At 38.0% G+C, this 13,751-nt stretch overlaps 1 protein-coding gene across 6 annotated transcripts in view; it reads right to left on the reverse strand.

Moving 5' to 3' along the window:
• The window catches only part of GIGYF2 (GRB10 interacting GYF protein 2), a 123,589-nt gene extending 110,680 nt beyond the window's left edge, over nucleotides 1-12,909 (reverse strand). For 5 of the 6 annotated variants that reach the window (XR_005030167.2, XM_036911882.2, XM_036911873.2 and 2 more), the window contains exons 1-2: nucleotides 12,805-12,909; nucleotides 8,069-8,134 (exon numbers count right to left, since the gene is read on the reverse strand). The gene's annotated coding sequence lies outside the window, so the exon portion shown is untranslated. Of the gene's footprint in view, nucleotides 1-8,068; nucleotides 8,135-12,599; nucleotides 12,779-12,804 lie in introns of those variants that run through there. The other variant, XM_057503420.1, reaches the window with a different exon arrangement.
• Nucleotides 12,910-13,751: the final 842 nt, after the last annotated feature.

Raw genomic sequence — 13,751 nt, forward strand, 5'->3', positions numbered from 1 at the left:
TTAAATGCAAGTCTTCTGGTAACAAATATTAAATTTATTCCATACTTAAATTTTTGTCTTAAAAAAACTCATCAACACCACTATCTTGATAAAATAATCTTTAAATCCATCAACTCCTTTAAGACTATAAACAAGTCTACATTCAAATGAAAAAAGGCTTATCACTAGACTAAAATACATAGGTCTAAGAATGCATTTTTTTTCAAACTTCAGAAACAGCTAAGTTAAACAATGAAAAGGAAAAGCCCAAACATGAATGGAGAACCACATACATCACATATAATCAAGCGTAAAAGACTGGAATCAATCTCGTACAAGCAGCACACTCCCTCAACAGAATACAGGTATCGTGACATGTGCACACAACAGTGTAACCTATGTATGTCATTAAAAGATAAAGAGAACATAAAGAAATATTAGTGAGGTGGGATGAATGAATTCTCCATTTTCTTATTTTGCAGTAATACTCTTTAACTAGTTTTATAAAAAAATACATTTGAATTCTAACAAAAAGAAATGGACTGTCTAAAATACTTTCACAGCCCCAACATAAATGTCATAGAAAATTAATTCTTTTGAACATTACCTCAGTTCAAAAAACAATTTTAAGGTACAAAAGTAAAAGAAAACTCTTCTATTACTGAAGAAAACACTTTTTCCTTCCACACCCATCTAATCTGACAGTACCAGATCGCTTCATTTTTAAACATACAAACATTTTTTAATAATGTCTAAAATGTGATCTGTTAATATATTTACTAATGGTAAAGCTTCATGAAGCAAAATTAGGCTTCAATTATTCACTTTACTACTAAACATTTAACCTAAGGAACAAAGTACTTCCCCCCCTGCCCCTCCCAGAATATCAACAGAAGGCAAAAGAATTGTCCACACCTATCTAGACTATACATTATATATGAAACCTTGCAAAATACTATTTATTCCTATGCTAGTTATCTTTTTTATGGCATATCTTAAAAATAATATAGATGCTCCCCTGGCTTTTCTCCTCATCCTAAGAGGAATTAAAATTCCTAATTTACCGTGTCGAGATAAACCCTGCAATCCAGCACAACTGAATTACTACCTATTCGATGAATTAAAGTCAGCTTTATTTCTAACAGCCCCAAACCAAGAACCCAAATATTCATAAACAGACGAATGTGAATAAACAAATACCGTAACAGTAATACTAAATAATCTCAGCAATAAAAAATAAATTATTGATACATGCAACAGGAATGAATCAGGTATTACGCTAAGCAAAATAAGCCAGATCCAAAAAGAATACGTACTGACTGATTATATTTATATAAAATTCCAGAAAAGGCAAAATTAATCTACAGTCACAGAAAATAGATCAATGGTGGGGGAGGGGAAATGACTAAAAAGGCAGGAAACTTCTGAGGTGATGAAAATGTTACATATCTTGTTTGCAGTGATGGTTACACAGTACATACATTTCTCAAGACTCATCAAAACACATACTTGATATGAGTAAAGTTCAAGGGAAGGCATTTTATTGTATGTTGGTTACATCTCAAAGAAGTTGGTTTTCAAAATGATGAAGCTTACTGAAAGTACATGCCCCCCTCAAAAGGTAATGTATTCCAAGACTAATATTTTATATTTCTTTCATGATAACTGTCTTTCTTTAAATCTATTAAAATAGATGTTAAATAATGTTTTGGATATAATTTAAGACTGAGGGACACTGTCTAGAATTATGCTGTCTGTACAGTACCCATTAGCCAAATGTGGCTATATCAAATTAAATTAACTAAAACCAGCTGAAAATGTAAAACTCAGTTCCTCAGAGGAAGATGCAAGAGTGATTTTACAGTGGACAAACCTAACAAAATAACAAAGTCAACCAAGTATCAAGGGCAACAATAGCAATGATTAAGTCATGGGGATAGTAAGTGCTATTGATATGATGTGATGAAAATGGCATTTTACCTCTGTGGTCTTCCTGCAAAAACCCATAATCCCAGTCTAATCATGAGAAAAACATCAGGCAAATTCCAATACAGAGGCATTCTACAAAATACTTAACCAGTACTCCTCAACTGTCAAGAATGAAAAACAGGGGCATCTGAGAAACCGTCAGAGCCAAAAAACGCAGAGCCAAGATGAGCCTATGGATATGGTATCCTGGATGGAATCCTGACACAGAAAAACACACTAGGTAAAACTATGGAAACTGAATAAACTGTGGACTTTAGTTAATAACAATGTATTAATATTGGTTCATTAATTATAACAAGTACACCATAATAATATAAGATGATGTGTTATACATGGGAGTTCTCTGTATTATCTCCTCGATAGTTTCTCAACACTTCCTCTATAAATCTAAAACCCTTCTTAAAAATAAAGCTACCATTAAAATACAGGAATTTGAGGTGCAATAAAAAGTAAAGGTTTCTTAAATTTTTAAAAATGCAGTTCCTCAGTCACACTAATCTCATTTCAAGTGCTCAACAGTCACATGCGGCTACTGGCTACAGTACTTGGTGGTGAGAATTTACAGAACATTTCCATCATAGCAGAAAGTTCTGTTGGACAGCGTTTGTGTAGATGACTATTTTATAGATAGGACTTCTACAGAAGACTATTTTATAACTAACCACAACTTATGAACAAATCTATATCTATTCAGCACTAAAAATCCTCACTGAAATCTAAAAACTCTCAATGATATGTAATTTCAGTTTCTATTTCAAACAATTATCTTACTTTTAAAAAATTATTTTAAAAAATTAATGTTTAGTATATACAAACGTAACAATGAAAACTGTTTCACTCCCCAGAGCTGCAATTCTCAAAGTATGGTCTTCCAAAACTCTTTCAAGGTATCTATGATGTCAAAACTATTTTTATAATACTAAGATATTATGTGCATTCTTCACTGTGTTGGCATGGCACTGACATGCAAAGCATGATGGGTAAAACTGCTGGCACCTTAGCATCACTCAAATTACTGGCGCCAATTGGTACTAATAGTCATTGTATTCTTCACTGCCATGTGTCATATACTCACAAGAATAAAAGCCAGTTTTACTTAAGAATGGCCTTGACAAAGCAGTAAAAACTATTACCTCTATTACTCATGATCCCTTTGTACACATCTTTTTAATATTCTAAGTGACAAAATGGGCGCATGCACAAAGCGCCTGTACGGCACACCGGCCTGAGAAAAAGGCACTGATGCTGCTGTTCCAAGGTCCACTGGCTGCTTTTTGTCACAGAGCATCACTCGGACTTAAAAGAACAATTGACATACATATACAGTTACCCAGACGTAGGTACTTAGCAGACATTTTTTCAAAAATGAACCAATGAGATTGTCACTTTCAGGAAAACAATTTACAATACCTATTGCCAATTATAAAATTTGAGATTTCAAGCAAAAATTAGAATTTTGGAAAACACATGATAGGTTTTCTACTACTAAGACTTTCCCAATACGTAAAGGCTTTTCTCATGGGTGTTGATATTAAGATGTGATTTTTTGGCACTATATAATATAAAAATACCCATTCAATGTGCAAGATAGACTGATGGATTTTAATGTGACAGAGTACAAAAAGTACATTGATATAATTTAGATTTCACATTGTAACTAAACTTTAAAAACCACCACTTATCAGAACCTGAACAGATACTTCTCCAAAGAAATACAGATGGCCAACAAGCACATGAAAAGATGCTCCACATTGCTAATCATCAAGGAATTGCAAATTAAAACCACAGTGAGACATCACCTCACACCAATCAGAATGGCCACTATCCAAAAGACAAGAAATAACAAATGCTGGTGAGGGTGCAGAGAAATAGGAACCCTCCTACACTGTTGGTGGAACTGCAAATTGGTGCAACCACTGTGGAAAACAGTATGAAGGTTCCTCAAAAAACTAAAAATAGAAATACCATTTGACCCAGTAATTCCACTCCTAGGAATTTACCAGAAGAAAACAAAATTCCTGATTTGAGAAGATATATACACCCCTATGTTTATCACCGCACTGTTTGCAATAGCCAAGATATGTAAGCAACCTAAGTGTGCATCAATAGATGGATGGATAAAGATGTCGTAGTACATAAACACAATGGAATATTTTTCAGCCATGAAAAGGAAGGAAATCCTGCCATTTGCAACATGGATGGAGCTAGAGGGTATTATGCTCAGTGAAATAAACCAGGAGGAGAAAGGCAAATACTGTATGATTTCACTTATTTGTGGAATACAAAAACAAAGCAAAACAGAAGGAACCAAACAGCATTAGATACACAGACACTGAGAAGTGACTAGTGGTTACCAAGGGGGAGGGGTGTGGGTGGGATGGGGGATAGGTAGGACTGTTGAACCACTGTGATGTACATTTGATAAAAATTTTTTTAATTAAAAAAAAATCCTGCTTATCAAATTTTAATGTGATATCAAAGAATTGAGTATCTGCAATTATCGGAAAAAGCTCTTAAATTACTCCTGTTTTCCAACTACATACATATCTTGATGAGGATGAATTTCCTTCACATACTTCAACCAAAGTTATGAACAGCAATGGATTGAACACAGAAGCAAGTACAAGAATCCAGCTGCCTTCTATAAAGCAACATAGAAGCAATTTGTGAAAGGTATAAAACAATACTACTTTTCTCACCAAAATTTTTCAGAAATGTTTTAGAAACTGGGTACTTTTCAATAAAAATATATTTATGTTAATTTATAATTGAGATTGTTATTTTTAAATAAATCATTTAAAATTTCTCGATATAACAAATACAGATAGGTACAACTAAAAAACTAAAAGTTTGGTGATGGGGGAGTCTGGTAAACATAATGTTCCTCATGTAATTGTAGAGTACTGATACCAAAAAAAAAAAAAATGCAAAACAAGATTAAAAAAAACTCCAAGTTATTTGAGGTCCTCTAACTTTTAGGAGGGTAAGGAATTCTGAGATCTGAAAGCTGGGGAAAAGGAAAAAAATTACAAATAAAAGAAATAAATTAACTTAGAACAAACATATATACATATCCCAGAAAGTATATCAAAGGACATAAAAATCATTAACAACAAGAACAGTAAGATCCAAAATGTGACACTATTCAAAAAGTATCTGGGGTTTTAAAAATGCATCTTTTCCAAGAACAAAGAGACTTTTCACATTCATAACTTTTTCATTGCCCCTGACACTAAGCTGTAAACCCCACAAAGATAGGGCTGTGTGTGTTTTTTCTCACCACTATGGTAGCCCAGCACCTGGCATAAAGCAGATATTCAAATTCTTGCTGGACTGAAAACAAAATTAAAAAAAGACAAAAGACCTATAAACAGAATCCACTGATGTCTCTTCAAATTATAAAGATGAAATTTTACAATCAAATTTTACTTATATGGTACTAACAATCATAAAACCTACCTTTCATGAAGGACCTATTTACCATGTGCCAGGCATTGTATTGGGCATTTTAGATTTTTAATTCCCACAACGACCCTGGGATATACATTTTGGTAAGGTTTCAAGAGGTTAACTTTTTATCTAAAGTTACAGGTAATAAATGACAGGAAATTAAACCCATGTTTCTCTGCTTAAAAGGCCACAAGCTTTTCACTACTTATTGATATAGTGCTCAATACTGCTTATTTACCTTTTTTCCTTCCATTTCCTTGCAATTTTCAGAGGGGTATTTTGTGGAAGTCACTTTTTCTCCTTTTCCCAATCTCTCACTCTGTTCCACTCTCCTCCAACTTCTACCCCTTTGCAATATTCAAGTAAGCCTTCTGGTTAAGGAAGAGTATATATTTTCATAACACACTATCAGAAACTTCATTAACAATGGTAGAAGCAGTATAAGAGACTAGAGAGTGCCAGGTTCCAGAACATGAACTAAGGCTCTATGACCCACTGATCTTGCAGGATGGCTTCACATCCAGTTACTAAACTGGCCTTGGTTTAGGCAACACCACCTTAGTTCCCAAAGGACTAATCATGACAGCTTCTGGATGTGGTCATCTCTTGAAGGCCTGAGCCATGATCCACCAATTAGAAAGTACCAAGACAGTACTTTTGCCAACTCCTTGTCACTCTGCAACCAAAGGACCAATACTGAAGAGACTAAGGTTCCCAAGACTTCCTCAAGGCCCAGGACAACTTGAAAAGGAGCTTTGTTCCCAAAGAACATACTGGCCACAATATTACTATAAGAAGAAAAGCTATTACTGTTCCTATCATTTCCCCAGTGCTTCTGAACAATGTGTAAATGTTTCTCTTTTTCTCCCCTTTTAGTGAAAGGAGAATAAAATTAGCAACCAGTGAATTATTCTAGGAAAAATTACAATGCCATAAACATTACTATGTCATTTGAAAATCTCACCACAAGCCAATGTTTTCCAGAGAAGGGAAATCCAGAGCCTGAAGAAGTTCTATACAGATTATGTGGAAATCTTTCTATCCCTCAGAAAATCCTGAACAGGTCTCACTTCAACATTCAGATTAAAGAAAATGTACAATATGGAAAGGGCTCTTCTACTTTAAAAATGAAGTCAGCCACAATGTGCTAAAGAAACCCTTGCTGAAAAAAATTATAACAAAAAGTCACATCTGTGGCCTCTCATTTGATACATCACTTTATAATAGATCATTTTAATTAGTAATTCCTAAGCTTTGCATCAAAATCTCAGTATACCAGTATACCAACATAAGATTTAAGTAATGAAAGACTAATCAATTAGGTGTCACCAAGTACATATATAAGCTACAAAAACAAGCAGGATTTCAAAATGCTCCATTCAAAAGTAAGTTTGCCTCAGCATTACCTAACATAATTCAAGGGTACAAAAATATGTTAATATGAAAGTTTATAATGTCTCATTAATCCTTTCCCAACAGTGAAAGTCCCTGCTACCACTCAAATAATGTGAATATAGATTCACGTATACAAGTCTAACCTTTCAAATTCTCTATGGCTTTCTAATACTCCCCTGTTGCATCACACTGTAAAAAGCATCCAGAAATTAAAATTTATAGAAGTCATCAATGAAAAACAAGTAACCAATGAACTTTTCCACAAACTAAGCTTCTCATTTGCTCATGTTTTTGTACTAAGCATTTACCTCAGCACTCCTCTGAACCCCCAAATCAAGGTGTTTTGCTGCAACACTACACTAGGGATTTCCAAGGGGATTCTTGGTGAGACCTATTGGGCCTCATTCACCAAAAGATATGCATGTATTCCAGCTCTTCAGGACACATAAACTGAAATTGCCAAGCTGTATACAGGAAATTTTTCTGGGAAAAGGAAAAACTTGAGAAGCTTCTGTGGGAGTCTACCTAGAATAGCCAATACTCCACCTTATCTGAGACCTGTCTCCACTCTTAGGAGTGGGATCTTTCACCTGTGTTTGCACTTCTAGATCCCAATCCCATGGCTGTACTAACTGAACCATAGGTGAAGAACCAAACCAAATTCAGTCAGTAAAACTTTTCCTTCCAGGAATCTGAAACGTGGACAGTGAGCTACTAACCAACTGGCTAGTGGGAACTAGAACTTGAGTTCATATGTGGCTCTAGGAACAAAGTGGTAACTTCCTTCGATGTTTGTTGAAGCAGAAAAGGCCAGGCTGTGAAAAGACAACTAAAGCAGAATAAAAAGAGACTAGAGAGGACACCAACCAGCCAGCAAGGAGAAAAGTGCTTTCTGAACTACCTTGGCTCCTGAATGCTTCCTAGTTACCGGTTCTGGTCCTTCACGAAACCAACTGCTGCTCTTGGGTTCTTTAAGATAATGCCTTACCCATGCCCCCAAAGCACTCCACTTCCTATTTCATACCATAAAAAATCGTAACAACATTCTGAGACACAAATCCACACCAGAATCAATGCAGAAAGGGTATGATTATTCTTATAGTTTGTAAGGGATCTCAGTGTCAGCAGTTGTTTCAATTCACTGACTGCAACTTCAGGAGAAATAATAGACCAAAAATAATTGAAACCTTAAAGGCAAAAATCACCTGTTGGCACAAGCCCTCCCCTCTGCTTTGTGCTTCCCTTCAACACTTACCTGTTCAAAAGTTCTGCTGGTTCACAGCAGGAGATTTGAGCAGACGTTGTTCAGATCCTTTTAACACTGCAAATAACAAAAGTATTAAAGTAATTGACCCAGCGATCTCTTGGGAAACTTTAAAAACATAATTTTTATCATGAATATGTTTTGTAGGAAATGGATTCCAAACCTGGTTAAAATATTATCACCTGGCATGCTTATAAACTAGATTCCCTATCCTAGTATTTAGACAGTCTCTCTCAGTAGCTCTGGACTGGGACTGAAAAATAGATATTTTTAACAAAACTTCTAAGTGATTCTGATGAATTAACAGGCGAGCACCACTACAGAGTCTCAGCAAAGTGATTATTTGGAGTTTTCATTCAAAACCTCATTACAGGGATTTGGTATTAATTTTTTAAAAATATATGTCAGAAAAACAACTTTCAGCCACACAGCAATACAATATGGATCCTATGCAAATAACCAATGAGCCCCAAGAAGTATGACCACTGCCCAAATTCCCAAGAAGCAAGCTTCAGGTGTGCTTTCAGTTACAAAATCACAACTTTCCTTAAATGCTCTGTTAAGAAAGCATCCTAAAAATCCACAAGATAGTGACATTTCAAGTGACAAGTAGACTGAAACATACTAGCTTAAAGTGGCTTCTTAGCTAAAATCAAATGATGCTCTGGACGCTGCTACTAAAGAGTAAAAAAAACAATAATTACAAACTAAAGTTGACAAATAATTAAAAACTAAAGAAATTAACTTGAGAAAGCCACTGCCGCCTTTAATTCTGCAGAAGAGCAGCCATGTTATAATAAATGTCCAAAGGTCATCCAATTTTACCCATTGAATTCTAATTCTCGTAAGGGCAGGCAAGAAAGAAAAGACTGGAGAAACTAGATAAAACAAACTCTTCTCTGGGCACTCAAGAGAGAACAAGCTCAGGGTATCTCCATTAAAAGTATAAATTAAGTTCAAGTTCAATGTAACTCTGTATTTAAGAAAATATAAAACTGTGTTTTTCACTTAATTACTTGAAGTAGGTTTGTAATACTTCAAAAATACTTTTATAAAATTAATGTTGGATACTTAAGGGAATATTCTTTTGTTTTTCAAACCTCTCCTCTCTTCTGCCTCAACCTCACACAAAATTACAGGCAATTCAACAAAAGTATCCTTTTGCTTTCCTGTAAAATTAATCTAGTATATTTCTCAGTCATATGAGAGCATAAAAAAAATGAAAAAAAAATGCTAATCTGGTCAAGAAACATTAGGATCCTAACAATAAGTAAGCTTCCCTATGGAGTAAAAATCTACTTTTTTCTTTTTAAAGATGTAATTCTTTGGGACATTAAAAATGAATGGAAATCCTAGGGCCTTATCATTATAAAATCCTAGTGGACAGTCAAGGGGGAAAATGAAAGCTTGGATTCTGAGTTTTACAATGATGATCCAATAATGTTAAGGCAATTTAAACTGTTGAAGGAAAATGGACTTAACTTCACTCTAAGATACTTGGATTAACACCAACATAGGTTGTAGACTCAACCTAGTAAGACTGGTCCCATTATAATCTAAAAGAAATAGAATAAAACAGAAAGTACTGCAAATTTAGTCAGCAGGAGCAAATGGAGAACTGCAAATGAAGTCAATCTTTGAAAATGGCACAAATCAAAAGATCCTCTAGAAGGGCAAGGGTAAAATGAACAGTAATATCTTTTCACCCAGAAAAGGTTCTCCCAGATAACAAAGCACTATCAATAGTGTCATCTCCCAGTGTGAATGTCAACAAAAACATGGTGTATCAAAATGCAGTCATGAGAACAAGTTAGCTGATATGACATCATAAACATAATTTGGAAATATCATTTCAAAAATTCAACAAAGGAACCAGAGGGAGAAAGGCAATGCATTAAAACACTACCTCACCACTATCATCACTCTGTCCCCTTTCAGCCAAGAAGCTCCACTCCTACCCTGAAGTTGTAATTCCAATCTTCTCATGATTTTCAGATAAGCCTACAACAAATTGTTTTTCATATATACAACTCACCCGCAAAAGCACTTCAAAACCAAAATAGTAAATTCCTCAAGTGAATTAGAATGAAAGAGGACATTTATGAAAGCTCAGTATTAAGAATATGGAGATAAGCTGGAAGGTCATAAAAAAATTTACAAAGAAAGCAAGCCTATTAAGTATCAAATTAATTGGAGAACTAGACTGAAAGGTAAAAGCAGAGAAATAAAAAAACTCAGCACAAAAGTCTACACATGTAACTGCAATAAAAGATACACAAACAAGTTACTCAAAGAATCCCTCAGGAATTCAAAAAGAGGCTCACATAATTAAGAGGAATTCTTTACTGACCAGATTAAGGACATGAGTTAACACACTGATTCCACCTTTCTTCCAGGTTATATTCTTTAGTGATCTGTGTCTAAACTTTAAAGGAATTCATTTCCCTACATTTTCAAATATTTTAAAGTATCCCAAAGATCCCCTTCTTAGAAAGAAATTCTTTTTGAAAAATCCTTTTAGGCAGTTTATCATCAATCTCATTTAAAACGTTTTACTTTTCAGAAACATGACAATTCCCTGAAATACATTACATGAGCATTCCTGAATTTTCCCAGTGGGGAGGAAGGGGATGAGGAGATTGTCATGTGGGGGAAAGACAGCTGGGCATACTGGTCCAGATTTTTCCAGAATCTGATTCTCCTTTCTTTAACAGTCACAAGAGATCTGGAAAAAGATGTCAGGGCATTGAATAGCCACTCTCATTTAGTACCAATGAACTGGGTACAGATTTTCTACCAGCCTCCCTGCTTCTCCGTCCTCCCTGGCTAGGCTAGCCTCCAGACTTCCCTCAGCCACAACAAATCGGCTCCCACTTCAGCTTTTGCCTCAGGGTCTTTGCCCTTGCTTCCCTAGCCTGGAACATTCCTCCTCCACACAGCTACAGGAATAGCTCCTTTACCTGTGTAAGGTCTTTCCTCAAATATTAGCTTTTCCATGAGGCCTTCCCAAGGCACTCTACTTAAATTAACCCATCCCCCAACTCCCTATTACTCTATTTCACTGTCTTACTTTTTTTCGCATCACTTACCATTACACTACATATTTTACCCAAGTATTTATCGGTCTAGAAATGGGCTCTACAGGATAGACAGGAATTTTTTGGTCTGTTTTGCTCCCAGTACCCAACAGTGTAGTAGGACCTAAAAAATTGGCAAATAAATGAATGCACAAATGAATGAATAAAGAAATGGAAACACACGGCCCTTCTCCCTCATCAGTCCCAAACTTCTAAAATGCTTTGGCAAGTATAGAAAAGGTGTAAAGCTCATTCTTTTCTAGTGAATCACCACCATCACCAGTGTACTCCTCAGTGTTAAATGTCCAAGGAAGGACTATGACATTTTTCCAGATATATGCCACTTTTACGTGTTTTTTCTTCTGATATCAATATCTGTTGTAACAAAAAAAAAAATTAGAGTAAAGCTGCTACACTAACAACACATAAAATCATCAATAAATGAAAGAAAGCATTTGTGTACTAACAAAAATGGACAAACTCTGTAAGGCCTGAACTACAAATACTAGGATGAAAGTTAATGTACAGAAAGGATGACAAAAAAAAAAGTTTAATCTAGGAAGTAATTGGATTCTAAAAAGGAAATACTACATAAGGAAAGAAAGGAAAGAATTATCTTCCCTGCTCACATAAAAACTGCCTGTAACCTAAGATATATAACACTGATAAGAAGCAGTTCACAGGTTCTGGCCCCTTCCTCAATTTCCTGCAAGTCAAACTGGAATACTTACCTTTCTCACAAAGAGGCTAGGTGTGCTTAAGTGCTTTGACTTTCAGGGAAAAGAATAATTTTTTTTATGTTTTTTATGTTATATAAATGCAAAGCAATGTTACTGATTCCAAAACACGGTCGTACAACCTGCTTCTTTCCCAGTCGCTCGCTTTCTGTTCCAGCCACTAAACTGAGGTATTCAAAGTGCTTCGTGGGAAACTGCTGACACTTAAGGCCAATGCCCATTTCAACCTGATGTGAACGTTTGGGTTCCAAAGCTGCCACGGGCTCTACTTTCCCAACCTCCGTCCCAGGTTCCGATCATGGATCCACCTTGCCTCAGGCCTGGTCCAAACTCAGTCCTCTCCCCAAGGAAGGGGTCTCCGACCCCAGTGCAGACGCTGGGTGAGGAAGGCAAGGGCGCACCTCCCAGAGGCCAGGTGAGGGGAGAATAGGGCCGGCAGGCGGAGCTGCCTGGCCGCAGCAGCTGTTACCCCGAAAACCCCGAGACTGGGTGGGTGGCTGGCCCCGAGGGGCAGGTAGCGGAAGGAGAGCCCTCTGGCCCTGAGCAAACCTAACACTGCCCACCCCACCAGCCTCTTCCCCTCTTCGGCTCCCCGCGCGATGCCAACGGGCCGCAGAGGAGATGGCTCCCCGGCGAGGCGGCCGAGACGCGCTCGTGCCCGGCGTGCCCCCCGCCGAGGAGGAAGCTCCCTCCGGCCCCGCACCTGACCTGTCCCCTCGCCTGACGCCCGGGCTGGCCACGGCCGCTGTCGGGGCGGCCTGTGGGTGTCCATGCGGCTGGGCCGGGTCGGGCCGGAGCGGCCGGGACGCGAGCGCAGGCAGAAGGCCCGGGTGGCTCGGGGGTTGATGAGGGGCGGCGGAGTCGGGGCGCGGAGCGGAGCCGGGCAGGGAAGCGAGACGGAGTAGCTGGTTACCTGCGGTCCGGGACAGGGAGTCTCTCAGAACCCAAGCCAGCCCTCAGCCTCAACAACACAAGATGGCCGACACGTCGCCACGCACGTCACGTGACAACGCTCTCGCTCCGTCACGCCCCTTGCTCCGCCCCTGCCCCGCCTCGCCACCCTCTCCTCTCTTCCAGCCTCCCACGACATCCTTCCTTTCCGCTGCCTCTTCCCTGGACACGCCCCGCCCCGGGCCCCGGATGTCAGGCTGGCGGTGGGCAGGGCCGCGGCAGGGTGCATGCGCGGGCGGTCGCTGGGTTGGAGCTACCTGCCCTGCCCTTGGGTTGAGAAGAGTTGATGTCCAAAGTTGGAACCCAGACAGGCCCTCCTTAACTCACCGTCCTGTGCGCCCAATCACGAGTCTGTTCGCAATTCAAAAAGCTGTGCATCATTTACGAGCTGACTTTTCCATACTACAACTTCTCAGCATTTCATCCAGCATTTTCCTGCCCTTTTGCCATCCTGGAGAAAATATGGACACGACAAAGCTGAAATTCAAAGCAGTTTCTGTACTTGTTAATGGTTCTGGCAGAACGGGAAATTCATTCTAGGGTCTTGAAATCTGACATCTGGGAAAGACTTTAGAGCTTCGATTTCTTCCTACTGTGTTATATAACCTTTCTGCCTAAAAATCTCCCATTTGGGGGTTGCCAGATAAAATATAGGACACCCAGAAATATTGGGGACATGCTAACACTAAAAAATTATTCCTTGTTTTTCTGGAATTCAAACGTAACTGTGAGAATGTATTTTTATTTCCCTAATCTGGCACCACTACCCTTCTCGAATCATCCCATCCTTCCCTTGTGCCCCAGCCTACCCCTTTTTCACAGGTTCCTTGTCCCATCAGCTTTTTAAAATACTCAAATGTCTTCCATTTTTAAAGTTATGCTAAAAACTCCAATTCTCCCTCCAACCAC

Source organism: Manis pentadactyla, chromosome 6, assembly GCF_030020395.1.
Source record: "Manis pentadactyla isolate mManPen7 chromosome 6, mManPen7.hap1, whole genome shotgun sequence".
Classification (NCBI taxonomy): Eukaryota; Metazoa; Chordata; class Mammalia; order Pholidota; family Manidae; genus Manis; species Manis pentadactyla.